We start from the raw sequence: 16,138 nt of genomic DNA on the forward strand, positions 1-16,138 counted from the left end.
TTGACCCAGCCTTAATCACTTAGCAAGACCCTGTCTCAAAATAAAAAATAAAAAGGACTGGGGATGTAGCTCAGTGGTAAAGTGCTCCTGGGTTCAATCTCTAGTGAAAAAAAAAAAAAATTAATAAATAAAATTAAGTGACAAAGAACTGAAGGAATGTATCCTACTTGAGACACTTTGCTTGAGGAAGAGAGGGACAAAGGCCCCAAGCAGCCAGGGACCAAAGTGGCTGGAACTGAGTAAACAACAGGAAGAATGACAAAAGAAATGAGAGAAGTGGGGTATGGCACAAAGGGTGAGATCAGCCATCGTCAGGCCCTTGGCTTTTAAGTGGAAGAAGAGGAAATCACTAAAGACCTTTCTACAGAGGAAAGGGCTTGGGTTTCTAACTGGACCCTTTGGGCTGTTTCATTGAGAACAGACTAAAGAAGGGAAGAAGCTGGGAGAAATTTTGCAGTGATCTAGGAGGGAGAGGATTTGGGCTTGGGTCAAATTGTGGCATTGGGGAAGGACAATCTGATTTTGGATACATTTTGAAGGGAGAGCTGACAGTTCTTTGATGCAGTCGGGGCATAAGAAAAGGAGAGTACCAAGCATGATCTGTGTTTTCAGACTTGAGCAGGATGGGATTGAACCCAGGTCATCTATAAACTTTTTGGACACAATTAGTCACACAAGAAGATCCAGCAGGAATTGCCCCTTCAAACCACAATCCAGCAACATCGACTTTAGAAACTGTTCCATGTGACATAGCTTTGTTGAAACAGCCTTGAGCCTACTTATACCTGTCATTTCTCAGCAGGTTTCAGTGGCACATGCCTGTAATCCCAGCCCTTCCAGAGGTTGAGGCAGGAGAATCACATATCTAGGCCAGCCTGGGCAACCTTGGTGCATTCCTATAATCCCAGTGATTTGGAAGGCTAAGGCAAGAGGACCACAAGTTTGAGGCCAGCTTTGGCAATTTAGTAAGTCCCTATCTCAAAAAGAGTGGTGGTGGAATGCACCATGCCAGGATGTAGTTCAGTAGTAGAGTGCTTCTGGGTTCAATCCACAGTACCACAAGGAAAAAAAAAAAAGTCCTTTTACTTGGGTACATGGTGCATACCTGAGTCCCAGTTACTCGGGAGGCTAAGGTAGGAGAATTATTTGAGCTAAGAAGTTCAAAATCAGCCTTGACAACATAAAAAAGACTTCCTCTAAAGAAAAGAAAAAAAGTCATTTTTATACTGGATGAATGGGAACTGACAAAGAGGGGCTTTGTTGACAGATCTCCCGCATGAGTTCTACCCATTTTCCAAATCCCCATGACCAGTTGCTTCACCTCAAAAACAAAGCCATTGCAAAAGCAGAGAATCAAAAGGTGTGAAAGAGGTCAGCAATCTAGGTCAGAAAAGCTAAGCTTTCTCATATGAAAAGAGAACAAAGTTATCTGCAATGCTCAGTGGAGGTGCCCAGCCCTCTAAGGGCTCAGAGATGACCCAGACAGTAAACAAAAGTACTGTTTTTACTTCCCAGTGTGTGCCAGGGCTAACCTATCCTGGTCAATAAAGAGTTTAACACTAAAATTAAATATGCAGCTGGGATGTGGCTCAGTGGTCAAGAGCCCCTAGATTCAATGCCCAGCACACACACACACACACACACACACAAAAATTGAATATGCAAAACAAAGCTGTTTCACTTTCTCAGAGAATTATTTGAAAAGCTTGAGTCAGTTTTCCTACATAGTAACTATAAAATTCCATGGATTTCTGCCTTGAGATGAGGATGAAAAGAGTCTGCTATAATTTGTGTCACCGTACTCTGAAAAAAATAAGTCAAATGCTTTCAAGAAGCAGAAAGAGATAATCATCAGAAAGCAATGCTAGAAATGAAGGCATGTAACAGCAGCGGCTTCCACTGTCTTTTTTTTTTTTTTTTGTGGTACTGGGGATTGAGCCCAGGGGTGATTGACCACTGAACTACATCCTCAGCCTTTTTTATTTTCTTTATTTTGACACAAGGCCTCACTAAGTTGTTGAGGGTCTCCCTAAATTGCTGAGGCTGGACTTTGTGCCATCCTTCTGCCTCAGCCTCCTGAGTTCCTGGGATTGTAGGATCCCAGGTATATGCCACCACACCCAGCTCCCACTGGTTTTTCATGGTGACAACTAATGGCCCCTACCTTCAAGCCCCAGGCCAGGATTGAGGGTGAAATTTTTTTTTTTTTTTTTTTTTTTTTTTTTTTTTTTTTTAGAGAGAGAGAGAGAGAGAGAGAGAGAGAGAGAGAGAGAATTTTTAATATTTATTTTTTAGTTCTCGGCGGACACAACATCTTTGTTGGTATGTGGTGCTGAGGATCGAACCCGGGCCGCACGCATGCCAGGCGAGCGCGCTACCGCTTGAGCCACATCCCCAGCCCCATATACAACTTTTTAAATGTTAAAAAAAAACTAACCTGAGGTTCCTTGTAAAATGTTCAATGAAACAAATTTTATTTATGTATTGATGCTGGGAATTAAGCCCAGGGGCATTTTACCATTTCAATACAGGTCTATCTAGAGTTGCTGAGTCTGACCTAGAACTTTGATCCTCAGCCTCCCACGTAGTTGGGATTACAATATTTCGCCTCACTCTGCTATTTATTTTGGGGGTATTTATTTTGGGGGGAGAGGGTCTCACTCTGTTCTTCAAGCTGGTCTTGAACTCCTGGCTCTAAGTGATCTTCCCACTTCAGCCTCCCATATATCTGGGATGACAAGTACTGGCCACTACTCCCAGCTAAAGCATTTTTTTCCTTTTTTTTTTTTTTTTTTTTTTTGTGTGTGTGTGTGTATGGTGCTGGGGATCAAATCCAGGGCCTTTCACATGGTAGGCAAGTGCTACACACCAAACTACATCCCAGCCCCAACAAGACATTTTAAAAGAGCCTATGTAGGGGCTGGGTTTGTGGCTCTGGGGTAGAATGCTTGCCTAGCCTGTCTGAGGCACTGGGTTCTATCCTCAGTACCATATATAAATAAATAAAAAATAAAGGTCCATTGACAACTAAAAAAAAAAAAGAGTCTATGTATTCAGACATGGTGGTACATGCCTGTACTCCCAGCTACTGGAGAGGCTGAGGCAGGAGGATTGCTTGAACCAAGGAATTCAAGGCCAGCCTTCGCAACATAGTCAGACTCTGTTTTAAAAAAAAAAAAATCTTATAAGGTTATTCTGCCTACATTTATGGAAATAATCAAAAATCAACATCAACTTTGTAAACAAATTGGCCTTACTATGATTATCCTTGATAAAAAAATGGCGGGTGATTATGGAGCCAAAAATATTTCAGAAGAAAATGGTAGTATACCTGTTATACTGCTTTTGAGGGTGCTTTTGTTGTTGTTGTTGTTTGTTGTTTTGTTTTGTTTTGTGTGTATGTGTGCGTTACTAAAGATGGAAACCAGGGCTTTGTGCATAATAAGAAAGTGTTCTACCACTGAGTAACATCCCTGATCCTTTATATTTTATTTTGAGACAAGATCTCATCAAGTTGCCCCTGCTGATCTCTTCCTGCCTCAGCTTCCTGAGTAGCTAGGATTATAGGTGTGTGCCACCCCCCAACAGGAGTAGAACCCGAGTTCTTCCAGTTTAATATCTAGGTGTAATTCTCCAACTAAAAACAAACACTGCTCAGATTCTGAATCCCTGTAAAGTAAAAGTGAACAATTCAAAATATGTCAAGGGTCAAGATTTTGGCCCAACAGTATGGGCCCCTTCTGTTAAGCAAAATGGTGCTGCAGGAAGAACCAAGCACTGCTGAGTTAAGGCACCAATGCTGATGTTCATGTAGAATACAAGAACCTAAAGAGCCACACAGTTGACCAAAACACCCAAGGCCTTAACTAGACAGGAACTACAAACCAGGGCAAGGAGCTGATGACTTCTGGCTGGAACAGCCTTTCCCAAGACTGTAAGAACAAGACTCCCTTTCATAAAACTCTTACCCCTCTTATTTTGTCCCTGTTTATGTTTACCTCTTTCTCTCAGAAGGATAATGTCGTAATTAGAATTTCACAACCAATAGTTTCTAACTTTCTTTTCTTGTTGTACTGGAGATTGAACCCAGAGGTGCTCTACACTGAGCTGTATCTCTAGTCCTATTTATTTATTATTTTGGGGTTCAATTCCTATTACCAAACTATATCTTACTTTTTATGGACTTCCCCACATTTTATTTTTGTTGTTTTGTAGAGAAAAACCAGGGGCATTTTACCTCTGAGCTACATCCCCACTCCTTTAATTTCTTTCTTTCATTAAGTTGTTGAGGGTCTTGCTAAATTCCTGAGGCTGATCTCAAACTTGTGATCCTCCTCTCTCAGCCTCTCAAACCATTGGGAAATGCCCAATATATAGATACCATCTACTGAATTTGATCAAAGGAATAATTCATTTTATAAACATCAGTTCATTCATAGCAAGTTTTACTATCATTTTATGGATTAACAAATGTAAGAATATAAAATATAACTTTTTAAGATAAAGTAATTGAGTTGGGTGCAATGATGGGCACATCTAGACTCTGCTACTTAGGAGGCTGAGGCAGGAAGATTGCTTAAGCAGAGTCCATCCTGGCCACTTAGCAAGACTCTGCCTCTAAACAAAAAAAAAAAAAAAATGATAATAGTAACTGAACATAAGGTGTCAAGTTAAAAACAGTCTTTTGACCACTTAACTCTTCTTTCGTTTTAATATATATTTTTCTTGAAAGTTGGGCAGCAAATGTCTTGAGATCATTAAATATTCCACATGCATTTATTAAACTAAAGAAATCGGATGGGCACATTGAGAAAAAATGTCACTCCAAGGCTGATCATGTTTGCCTTTGATTTGGAAGATTATTTTTTTTCCAGTGCTGGGGTTTGAACCCAAGGCTTCACTGCATGAGCTATACACTCAGAGCCCCTGATTTTTACTAACAGTATCATATATTGTGCTTCTTTTTTTTTTTTCTTTCCCATTTGTTTGGTCACACCGTCTCTCTCAAGTTTCCTATGAGTAATGGCACACATATGTGAAGAGAGATTGCCAGAGTTCAGTGATATGGAACAATTCTTCTCAGTGAGAAGTGACAAACTCTAATGAGGATCAAAGTTACACTGGCATCTCAATAACTTGAGATTCCAATTAATTAAACTAACCTGACTATGAAATAGCACTTATATCAAGCAATTAAAAAGATGTCAGGAAATCCTTCAAATAGGGTAGGAGGTTCTGAAGAAGAAAAGCAACATGTTTAAATTCTGAACATTAAATCCCCTCAAAATTTTTGCTTGAATACCATCAATTTATTTTCAAAGTTTTTGTATTTCTCTCACTCACCTATTTATTATTCACCCCATATTGGTTTTGGTTTGTTTTGTTGTGTGATACTGGGGATTGAACCCAGGGGTGCTCGACCACTGTGCTACACCCCCAGCCCCTTTTATTTTTATTTTGAGAAAGGATTTTATAAAGTTGGCCTCTAGCTTGCAATCTTCCTGCCTCAACCTCCTGAGTCTCTGGGATTACAGGTATGCCCCAGGGCTCACCCTTATTACTTATATATTATTTTACTTATTTATTTATAAATAAGGTCTCTCTATGTTGCTGAGGCTGGCCTCAAACTTGCCATCCTCTTGCCTCAGCCTACCTGATTCACCAGGATTACAGGCGTGCTCCATGTCTGGCCCAGTGAGGTGACTCTTGGTGGGCCCCTGGGTGGCCTCAGGATGGGGCCTGGTTGCTAGGAGAACTAACTATGTGATTAGAAGTTTGGAACTTTCAGTCTTCCTGGCAACCTCTGGGAGGAGAGAGGGACTGCTGGCTGAGTTAAAAGACAAGAGCTAATGACACAATCAGTCTTGCTGTGTGATGAAGATTCCCTAAAGACCCAAAGGGGCAGGGTTTGAATGAGTTACCTGACGGCTAAACAAGTGGGGGTCCCTAGAGGGTGGTGCACCTGGAGAAGACATGGGAACTCCGTAGCCCTTCTCCCATAACTCATCCTAGGCATCTCGTCACGTTACTGTTTATATCCTTAGTGATATCCTTTACAATAGATGGGTAAATGTGGGTAAAGGGTTTCTATGAGTTCTGTCAGTCACTGTAGCAAATTAATTAAACCAAAGTCTCACTATGGTGTGGGATATAGGAACCCAGATTTATAATGAGTGGGTCAGAAGCACAGGCCACCACCTGGGCTCGTAAGTGACACTTGAGATTGGGAGCAGTCTTGTGAGAATGAGCCTTCAACCTGTGGGATCTGACACTATCTTCAGGTAGACAGCATCAGAACCCAATTAGATGAGAGGTCAAACTTGGTTTTGATGTTAAGAGTTACCAGATATTCCTGGGTGCCACAGGATAATACCAGGATGTGCCTAGCAATGTAACAGTAGGATAGCTGCAAAAATGTTTCCATCTCTAACTTTTTAGTGAACAAAGAAGCCTTTTTATTATTATTATTTTTTAGTTGTAGTTGAACACAATACATTTATTTATTTATTTATTTGTTATTTTTTATGTGGTGCTGACAACAATCTCACTGCATATTCTTCTGAGATATTTTTCTTTATTTTTTTTTTTTAGAGAGAGAGAGAGAGAGAGAGAGAGAATTTTTAATATTTATTTTTTAGTTCTCGGCGGACACAACATCTTTGTTGGTATGTGGTGCTGAGGATCGAACCCGGGCCGCACGCATGCCAGGCGAGCGCGCTACCGCTTGAGCCACATCCCCAGCCCCTTTCTTTATTTTTTTAAATTATATTTTTTAAAGAGAGAGAGAATTTTTTTTAATATTTATTTTTTAGTTTTAGGTGGACACAACATCTTTATTTTTATGTGGTGCTGAGGATCGAACCAGCGCCCCGCGCATGCCAGCCAATCGCGTTCTTCTCCAGCCCCTTCTTCTGAGACATTTTTCTATGAAAAGATGTATTGATCAATGCATATTACCAAAATGAGATTATATACTTCTTGCTTTGTAAATTGCTTCAATTTGATGATCTCTACCCATTTATTTAAATAAATCTTGCCTCACCTCTCATTCAAATTTTACCCATCTCAAAATGTCCTTTATCAAAACCAAGATCAAGGGCTGGAGATGTGGCTCAGCGGTAGCGCGCTCGCCTGGCATGCGTGCGGCCCGGGTTCGATCCTTAGCACCACATGCCAACAAAGATGTTGTGTCCGCCGAGAACTAAAAAATAAATATCAAAACCAAGATCAAAAAACAAAAACAAGATTCAATTCAGAACTAAACATCTAGGTATTATATCCTTTCATCACTAAGCTGCTCAGTGCAGGGTTTCTGTTCTCGAGACTAAAAGGCTCAGGGGTCACTCTAGTTAAACTGGGCTAACTGGGCTGCACGAAATAACCACACAAGAGACACAAATACCTTTTTCTTTGAGGTCACTGTGATGGCTCCTCTGACCTTAAGGGTCCACAGAAAGAGAGAGAGAGAGAGCAAGAGCACTCGCTGACCCCTTTTATTGAGGGAAGCTATTCAAATGAGGCAAGGGGTCAGGTTTCAGGGGGCTGAGTCTATCTTCATGATGTCCACTGTCAGCAGGTTGACTGACACCTGGGTAGGCCACACCCAAGGGCACAGTAAGAGAAGGGGACACACACAAGGCACTTCCATGGAACATTCTATCCTAAACAGGGCAAGGGGTTATATTACAAAGGAACAGGTGAGCGTAGCTTCACCCATGGGGCTGTAGCAAGACACACCCATGCAAGAGACCCTGACCCCTCGCACCCAAGAAGGGTGCCACATTTCTGCGACTGAGAGCCTCAGCACCCAGCTGGGGAGTGTAACGCAGTCACGTGTAAGGTTGGCCTCCCACAGCTCAGGTAGGTTTTGAACTTGAGATCCTCCTGCCTTAGCCTCCTGAGTAGCTGGTATTACAGGCCAGTGTCACCATGCCCAGATATTTTGCAGTTTTCTTAAGGAATTACCCTACTGTTTCCACAGCAATTGTGCCACTCTACATTTACATCAATGGCACACAAGTGTTCCAAATTTTCTATGATCTCTACAATTCTTGTTAATTTCTGTATATTTTATTCTTTTGAAAGGGGAGATTGAACCCAGAGTCACTTTACCACTGAGCTACATTCCCAGTCCTTTTTATTTTTATGTTTTAAATTTTGAGACAGGGTCTTGCTGAGTTGCTAAGGGCCTTGGCAAATTGCTGAGGCTGACCTCAAACTCTTGCAATCTTCCTGCTTCAGCCTCCCCAGTCCCTGGGATTGCAGGGGTGTGCTATCACACTCAGCTATCTTAAATTTCATGTGTATGTGTGTGTGTGTGGTACTGGGGATTCAATCCAAGGGTGCTCTACCCCTACACTACACTCCAGCCTTTTTTTTTTTTTTTTTAAAGAGAGAGTGAGAGAGGAGAGAGAGAGAGAGAGAGAGAGAGAGAGAGAGAGAGAGAGAGAATTTTTAATGTTCATTTTCTAGTTCTCGGTGGACACAACATCTTCGTTGGTATGTGGTGCTGAGGATCGAACCGGGCTGCATGCATGCCAGGAGAGCCACATCCCCAGCCCAACTCCAGCCTTTTTTAATATATTTATTTTGATACAAGTTCTCACTAATTTGCCACAGCTGACTTTAAACTTGTGATCCTCTTGCTTCAGTCTTTCCAGTAGCTGGGATTACAGGAATGCACCACTGTACGGGCTATCTGAAATATTTGCTGAGTGTTACTTATCAATAGGGCCAGCTGTTTTCTGTTATAGTTGCAAAATTTCCAAAATGTGGGCTGGGGATGTGGCTTAGGCGGTAGCGCGCTCGCCTGGCATGTGTGCGGTGCGGGTTCGATCCTCAGCACCACATACCCACATACAAAGGAAGATGTTGTATCCGCCGAGAACAAAAAATAAATATTAAAAAAATTCTCTCTCTCTCTCTCTCTTAAAAAAAATGTTTGCTTAAAATTTCCTAAATGCTTCTTATTTCAAAATCACATGACCTAAAAAAAAACTATGACTGTAGACATACACCCAATAAAAGTGGAAATGAATCAGCTGGAGGAGGAGGGATTGGAAGGAACTGGTAAAGGTTTATATCATGCATTTGGACCTTTTGTTCAAGTACATAGACTATATAACCTCATCATTGGTAAGTTTTCATATTTGACTTCAAAGATCACAACAGATTGAAAAGATGAAATGCTTGTATTTTTCAAAACTCAACTTTCAGCCAGGTACAGCAGCTCATGCCTATAATCCCAGCTATTTGGGAGGCTAAAACAGGAGGATTATAAAATAGAGACCAGAGGGGTATGTTTTTCAAGCAGTAGCGCGCTCCCTGGCATGCATGCGGCCGGGTTCGATCCTCAGCACCACATACAAACGAAGATGTTGTGTCCGCCAAAAACTAAAAAATAAATATTGAAAAAATAATAATAAAATAAAATAGAGATCAGAGGCTGGGATTCTGGCTCAGTGGTAGAGCGCTCCCCTAGCATGGGTGGGACCCGGGTTCGATCCTCAGCACCACATAAAAATAAAGGCATTGTGTATGTCCATCTACACCAAAAAAATAAATATTAAAAAAACTCCCTCATTTAAAAAAATAAAATAAAATAGAGATCAGACTCACCAATTTAGTGAGAACCTGTCTCAACATAAAATTTAACAAAACGGTTGAGGATGGAGCTCAGTAGTGGAGTGCTTGCTTATCATGTGGGTTCCATCCTCACCACCACCAAAATAAAACAAAAAACAATTTTTTTTTCGTAGTATGGTGTCATGGCTAGAATGATGAAGTTAAAAAAAAAAAATTATCTGCATAACACCACCCAAGAATTCTATTAAAGTCTTAATGTAAATTGTCCGTGGGCAAAGCACAGCAGCCATCCCTGTCATCCCAGTGACTCTGGGGGCTGAGGCAGGAGGATTGCAAGTTCTAGCCCAGCTTGGGCAATTTAGTAAGCCCTAAGCAAACTAACAAGACTTTGTCTCAAAATAAAAATAAAAATAAAAAGGGGCTGGGGTTGTGGCTCAGTGGTAGAGCACTTGCCTAGCACATGTGAGGCACTGGGTTTGATTCTCAGCCCCACATTAAAAAAATAAATTGTGTCCATCTACAACTAAAAATATTTTTAAAAAATAAATAAAAAGGGCCAGAGATGTAGTCAATGATAAAGCACCCATGGGTTCAATATACATTACCCCCCCACACACACATACAATCAAAGAAAATCATATTTAGAAGACAAAGGAAAACAATTACATGAGAACTTCCAAAAAAATATAAGCTGAGGCATAACAAAAACTTTATTTGCACATACAATGGGTCATGAATTGGGCAGTTCCAACCCAGATGTGGGCTGGGAACTCCACAAAGAAAACTCAAGCAGAAGACTTTTATAGGATGGACACAGAAAAGCCAAGAAAACTTTTGATTGATTAAAGTCACACTGTTGCCTTATTAGATCTATTCCATTGGCAAGTTTCAACTTATATATTTGTTGACTTCTTCTGATCCATCTTTAATTCATAAGAAATAGCTCAAGAGGTCACTTGTGAGGTCTCTTTTGTCTTCTCAAGAATTCTTCAGACTTTTTTTTTTTTTTGGTAGTTGTAGATGGACACAATACCTGCATTTTGTTTATTTATTTTTATCTGGTGCTGAGGTTCAAACCCAGTGTCTTACACGTGTGAGGAAGTGCTCTACCACTGAGCCACTACCCCAGTTCCTTGGTTTTCATTTTAATTGACTTTTTTTCCATGCTGAAGATTGAACCCAGGGCCTCATGCATGATAGGCATTCTACAACTGGGATATACTCTTGACCCTAGTTATGGAGTTTAAAGCATGCATTCGTGAGCTCTGGATCGGATCATGTTTTTTCAAAGTGTGACTTGAATCAGAGGTTTTCATATTCTCTCTAGAAACCTGTTTCTTTACCGGCTCAATAATAAAGCACACATGGGTTCAATATACATTACCCTCCACTTGTAGGAGCCAAAGCCAGCCTAGAGTTTTCTCTTTTTCTTTACTCACCCATTCCTCCATCTAATCCATTATCAAGTCATGTTGGTTTTACCCTCAAAATATATCTCAAATCTAATCACTTCTTTCCATCTCTATACCCACTACCATATCTTTTTTCCTCTCTTGTCCCTTTCCAATCTCTATTCAGCAGCCAGAACAATCTTGAAAAATAAGCCAGGTGTGGTAGGACACACCTGTAATCCCAGTGGCTTGGAGGCTGAATTAGGACCATCACAAATTCAAGGGCAACCTGGGCAATTAGACTCAGTCTCTAAATAAATAAAATTATGTCACTTCTCTTCTTAAAGCTCTTTAATGACTCCTATTTATACTTAAAATAAAATGCAAATCCTTTGCCACAGCCTGCCTAACAGGCCCACCACCTGGCTGAATCCCACCTGGCTCTCTGGTTTTACAAAGCATCCCCAGTGCACTTTGCTTGGCCAAGCCCACTGGTTTACTTTCTGCTCCTTGAAACACCAAGGGCTTTGCCATCTTTGCACTTGCAGTTCACTCTGCCCCAAACTCCCATACTTCAGGGTAAAATGTAGCTTCCTCAGAAAAACTTTTCCTGGCCCCTGAATCTCAAGTTTGGCCTTGGTCCACTTTAACTTCTATCACATCAAAATTAACTATGATTAGGTTGTTTTCTTCTTTATTATTTGTCTTTTACCAAAGGCATGAACTGTTAACTACTGCACACAGGGCACATAGTACACAGATCATTCAAGAATCTGCTGAATAAATATATAACTAAGTGAATTAATGAAAAGAAAGAAAAAAATCATAGAAATTGGCCTTTTGGGAGCTTCCCAGGTGAATAAGTCAGAGAACAAGCAGGAAACAGATGCACATATGAATTAAAACAATTTGGGTATTGTTTAATAAGAGATCATTACAAAGGTATGGGGAAACCACAAAGATAGTAAAATGTCCAAGGACCAGCAATTGCAGAGCTCTTTGTCCACAGTCTAGAAAGAGAAAGGTTGGTGGCACCTAAAAGGAGAGATTCCTAGAGACAGAGCTAACTCCAAATAAGCTTGCTCTTTAGTCAAGGGACTCAGCTTGAAGTGATTCCCACCGAGAGGGTCCTGAGAGATAAAAACCAACCTCCCTCTTTCTCATCTCATACTAGGGCTTCCCACTGGGCAAATCAGGTTGAGAGGGGGACTGGGGATAGGACTCAAATACTACTTTACCTGTAAGATTTTTTAAAAATTATTTTGAGTTGTAGTTGGACACAATACCTTTATTTTATTTATTTTTATATGGTGTTGAGGATCGAACCCAGTGCCTCACACATCCCAGGCAAGTGCTCTACCACTGAGCCACAACCTCAGCCCTACCTGTAAGGTTTTATTTGTTTCACTGACTAAGATATATAATACAATGCTAATAATAATTGTCAGTTCTAGATGTTGGAGTCATACACATTTAATATTAATTTTTGGTTTTGAGATGTCTTAATTTCTCAAAAATTTGATTGGCACAGTTTTCCCTGTATCCCAGGGACAATGGTTTCAGTTACTGATTCCTATCTCCCCAAGTGCAAGTAATTCTTTTTTTTTTTTTTTTTTTTGGAGGGGGGGAGTGAGGAAGAAGGATATGTGGGTATTCTGATTGTAATCCAGTTACTTAAGAGGCTAAGCAGGAAGATCACAAATTTGAGGACAGCCTGAGCAACTAAGGCCAAGACCCTGTCAACTAGAAATAAAGACAAAGGAAGAAAGTAAGGAGGGGAGAATAGATTAGGAAAAGAAGCTCACTATCCCTACAACTTTACAATTGGAAATGTCCCTCGGAAATTTTCTAACAGAAAACAAAACGCATTCTTGTAACAAATATTCTAGGTCAGCACTATAAGTTGTGTTTGATATAAAGACAAAAAGGAACAGACCCCTAAAAACACGGGGGTCTGTAAAAATGTAGCAAAAGTCTGTCATGAGGTATACAAAGCAACAAAGATACTGACTAAAAAGGTCAAAAAGACCCAATTAACCCTTATTGGTGTTGTGATTTCGGAGTCCTCTGGGAGATCAGATTTGACACTAGCAAAACTACAGCTAAGTAGCATCCTGTTACCCCAATCCTTACAAGCCCTCGACAGGAATGACTATTCTTACAGACCATAGTGATATAGATATGACTTGGGTAGCACACAACCCTCATCATCCAAATCTGGCATAACAGCAAAAATGTAACCCAGAACTGTAAGTTGCTAGTACAACCTCAATATAAAACATTCAAAAAACTAGGACCTTGGGGTTGTGCTAGCTTACTATGCCTAAAGGAAGACTCAATTTTAAGCATCACATAAAGATAAAATATTGTATCCACCTACAGCTAAAAAAATAGGAAGTAAAATAGAAAACTCTTACCTCGAAAAATTATCTACTTTTAGAACTGTGCTAAAAACGGAAACCACTCAGACTGTGGTCCCTCCCTCTCAACCTCAGAAGAGGATTAAGAACGATCATCAATGGCAAAGGGCAGCTGCAGTAAAGCAACACCCAGTGCCTGCTTCACGCTCAGGAGAGACCACTCAACTCCTCCTCGTGGCTTATCGGTACTCTACACGATCAGAGAAACTTCTCTAGTAACATACTATAGAAACGATCCCTGAAAGTATAGTCTTAACCTACTCCCACCGGTCCCTGCTGGGTCTACCATGATTATTCACTTTTAAGTGATGATGAGGTAGTTTCCCTCACTTCTAATTTCGCTGTAAAATAAATAGTAAAACACGCTTTGCGATACGATATTTCCAAATATTATCACTTAACAACACAGTTTAACGTTTTAAATGGAAACGTACTTGTTTAGAAAAGTTTTCAAATGTCATGCTAAATTAACATAATGCCGAATGACAGCCAATCACAACCTGAGTTTTAAAGCCAAGGAGGCGTTCTCTTCTTCATTCTAGTAATGTGGCCCCGCCCTTTACAGCTAAAGAAAAAGGTGGGCTTTTACCTCTACTAGTGAGCATCTGGTTGCTTTTGGTGATGGGTAAGTCAAACAGTAGCTCAAATTGGCTGGTCTAAGAATTTAACTTCAAACACTAATAAGAACATGTCACTATGACCTTGGCTGAGACCCAGCACTTGGAAAACAAAATCTTCTGTGTTTACTGCCATGCTTGCCTTGAATATTAAAAATAAATCTAGTTGTCTGTGGGTTGGGCATTATTTTTTCCCTGAACAAACATGAGAATGTAAGTGTCAACCATAACAGTATTAGGTGGTTTTGTGTTTTGCAATCCTGGGGATTGAACACAGGGGCACTCTATCCCTGAGCTGTATCCCCCACAAACTTTTTTATTTTGAGCAGAATCTAGCTAAATTGCTGAGGCTAGCCTGCAACTTGCTATCTTTCTGTCCCAGCCTCCCCAGTCCCTGAGATTTCACACATGTATCACCTTGCAGAGCATATTAGCTACTATTTATCAAGAGCCTGTCACATATTCAAAAATATTTTGAGTGGGTTTTTTTTGTTTGTTGTTGTTTTTTTTTTTTTTTTTTTTTTTTAAAGAGAGAGAGAGAGAATTTTAACATTTTATTTCTTAGTTTTCGGCAGACACAACATCCTTGTTGGTATGTGGTGCTGAGGATCGAACCCGGGCCGCGTGCATGCTAGACGGGCGCGCTACCACTTGAGCCACATCCCCAGCCCTGAGTGGTTTTTTGTTGTTGTTGTTTGTTTGGTTTTTTGGCACTGGGATTAAACCCAGGGATAACTTTACCACTGAACTATACCCTCAGCCCTTTTTCTTTGGAGCCAGGTCTCACTAAGTTGCCAAGACTGGCCTCAAATGTGTGATCCTCCTGCTTCAGCCTTGCAAGACAATGTCTTTACAGGCATGAACCAGAATGTTTGTGTGGACACAAGGGACACTCTCTGGGGTTCATCTGGACAGCTTTTCTTTCTTCTTGGTATTCGGGATTTAACCAGGGGCAATTTACCATGGAGCCAACATCTCTTGGTGGGATACCAGGGATTGAACCCAGAGGTACTTAAACACTGAGCCACATCCCCAGCCCGTTTTTTTTTTTTTTTTTTTTTTTTTTTATTGTGAATTAGGGTATCACTAAGTTGCTCAGGGCCTCACTAAATTGCTGAGACTGGCTTTGAACTTGCGACCCTCCTGCTTCAGCCTCCCAAGCTGCTGGAATTACAGGTGTGCACTACCACGGCCAGCACTCAGTCCTGAAGAGATCTTTGCTCACATATTCTGTCTCCACTAGCTCCCTGTTTTCAGGCTTTGATGAGCCTCCTCATTTAGAACAAAACTCGGTTGTTACTGCTGCTCTTTCAAATGCCCTGGTTCTCTACTTTCTTTGGATAAATGGCTGAGTGTTACCAGATTCATTGAGCATTGTTCAGCCCTCTTTCTCCCTTTACGGTGTGGTATCAGTTTCACCAACTAAAGAGATAAATGAACCAAAGTCACAGAGGCCTCCTTTTAAAGCAAATGCTGTCACCCTCTCTAAGCCCTTGCCTTCTTAGATTTCAGTGTCCCATTTGGAGCACTTCTAATAATCACTTTCATTCTTAAATTTTCTGCTTTCATGGGTTGAGGACATTATGCTCCTCTACTTCTATTTATTTATTTAGTTGTAGATGGACATGATACCTTTTATTTCTTATGCAGTGCTGAGGATCCAACCCAGTGCCTCACATGTGCTAGGCAAGTACTCTACCACTGAACCAGAACCCCAATCCCCCAACTTCTATTTTTCAGACCACATCTGTTTTCTTTGGGCGTATTCTAAGGCTCAGCTCTCTTCTTACTTTTTTCCCCCAAAACTCTTCTTTCAGAATTCTATCTATCTATCTATCTATCTATCTATCTACCTACCTATCTATTACTATCTCTTACAGCCTTGTGCTTGCTAGACAAGCAGTCTACCACTGAGCTATACTGCTAGCTCCTGATTTCATTTTAAATGCAAAATCTCAAGCCTCAAATTAGTCCTTGGATCTATCCAGCAATCCCTCTCTTTCTCCAATAGGCTCACATTTCCACTCCCTAGAAGGTCTATAACAAGCTTTCCCTTTCCTGAAACATATACACCATTTTCTCATTTTCAGTTTTAGCTAAAGACCTCAACTCATCCCCATTAATG

The 16,138-nt window shown here is 40.7% G+C and overlaps 1 non-coding gene across 1 annotated transcript; it reads right to left on the reverse strand.

Annotated features, from left to right (window-relative positions):
• Positions 1–13,435: 13,435 nt before the first annotated feature.
• Positions 13,436–13,650, reverse strand: LOC144256346 (small nucleolar RNA U3). The gene has a single exon (XR_013344108.1). It is a non-coding gene; the product is annotated as a small nucleolar RNA U3 (small nucleolar RNA).
• Between the last annotated feature and the right edge of the window lie 2,488 nt (positions 13,651–16,138).

Source organism: Urocitellus parryii, chromosome 7, assembly GCF_045843805.1.
Source record: "Urocitellus parryii isolate mUroPar1 chromosome 7, mUroPar1.hap1, whole genome shotgun sequence".
Classification (NCBI taxonomy): Eukaryota; Metazoa; Chordata; class Mammalia; order Rodentia; family Sciuridae; genus Urocitellus; species Urocitellus parryii.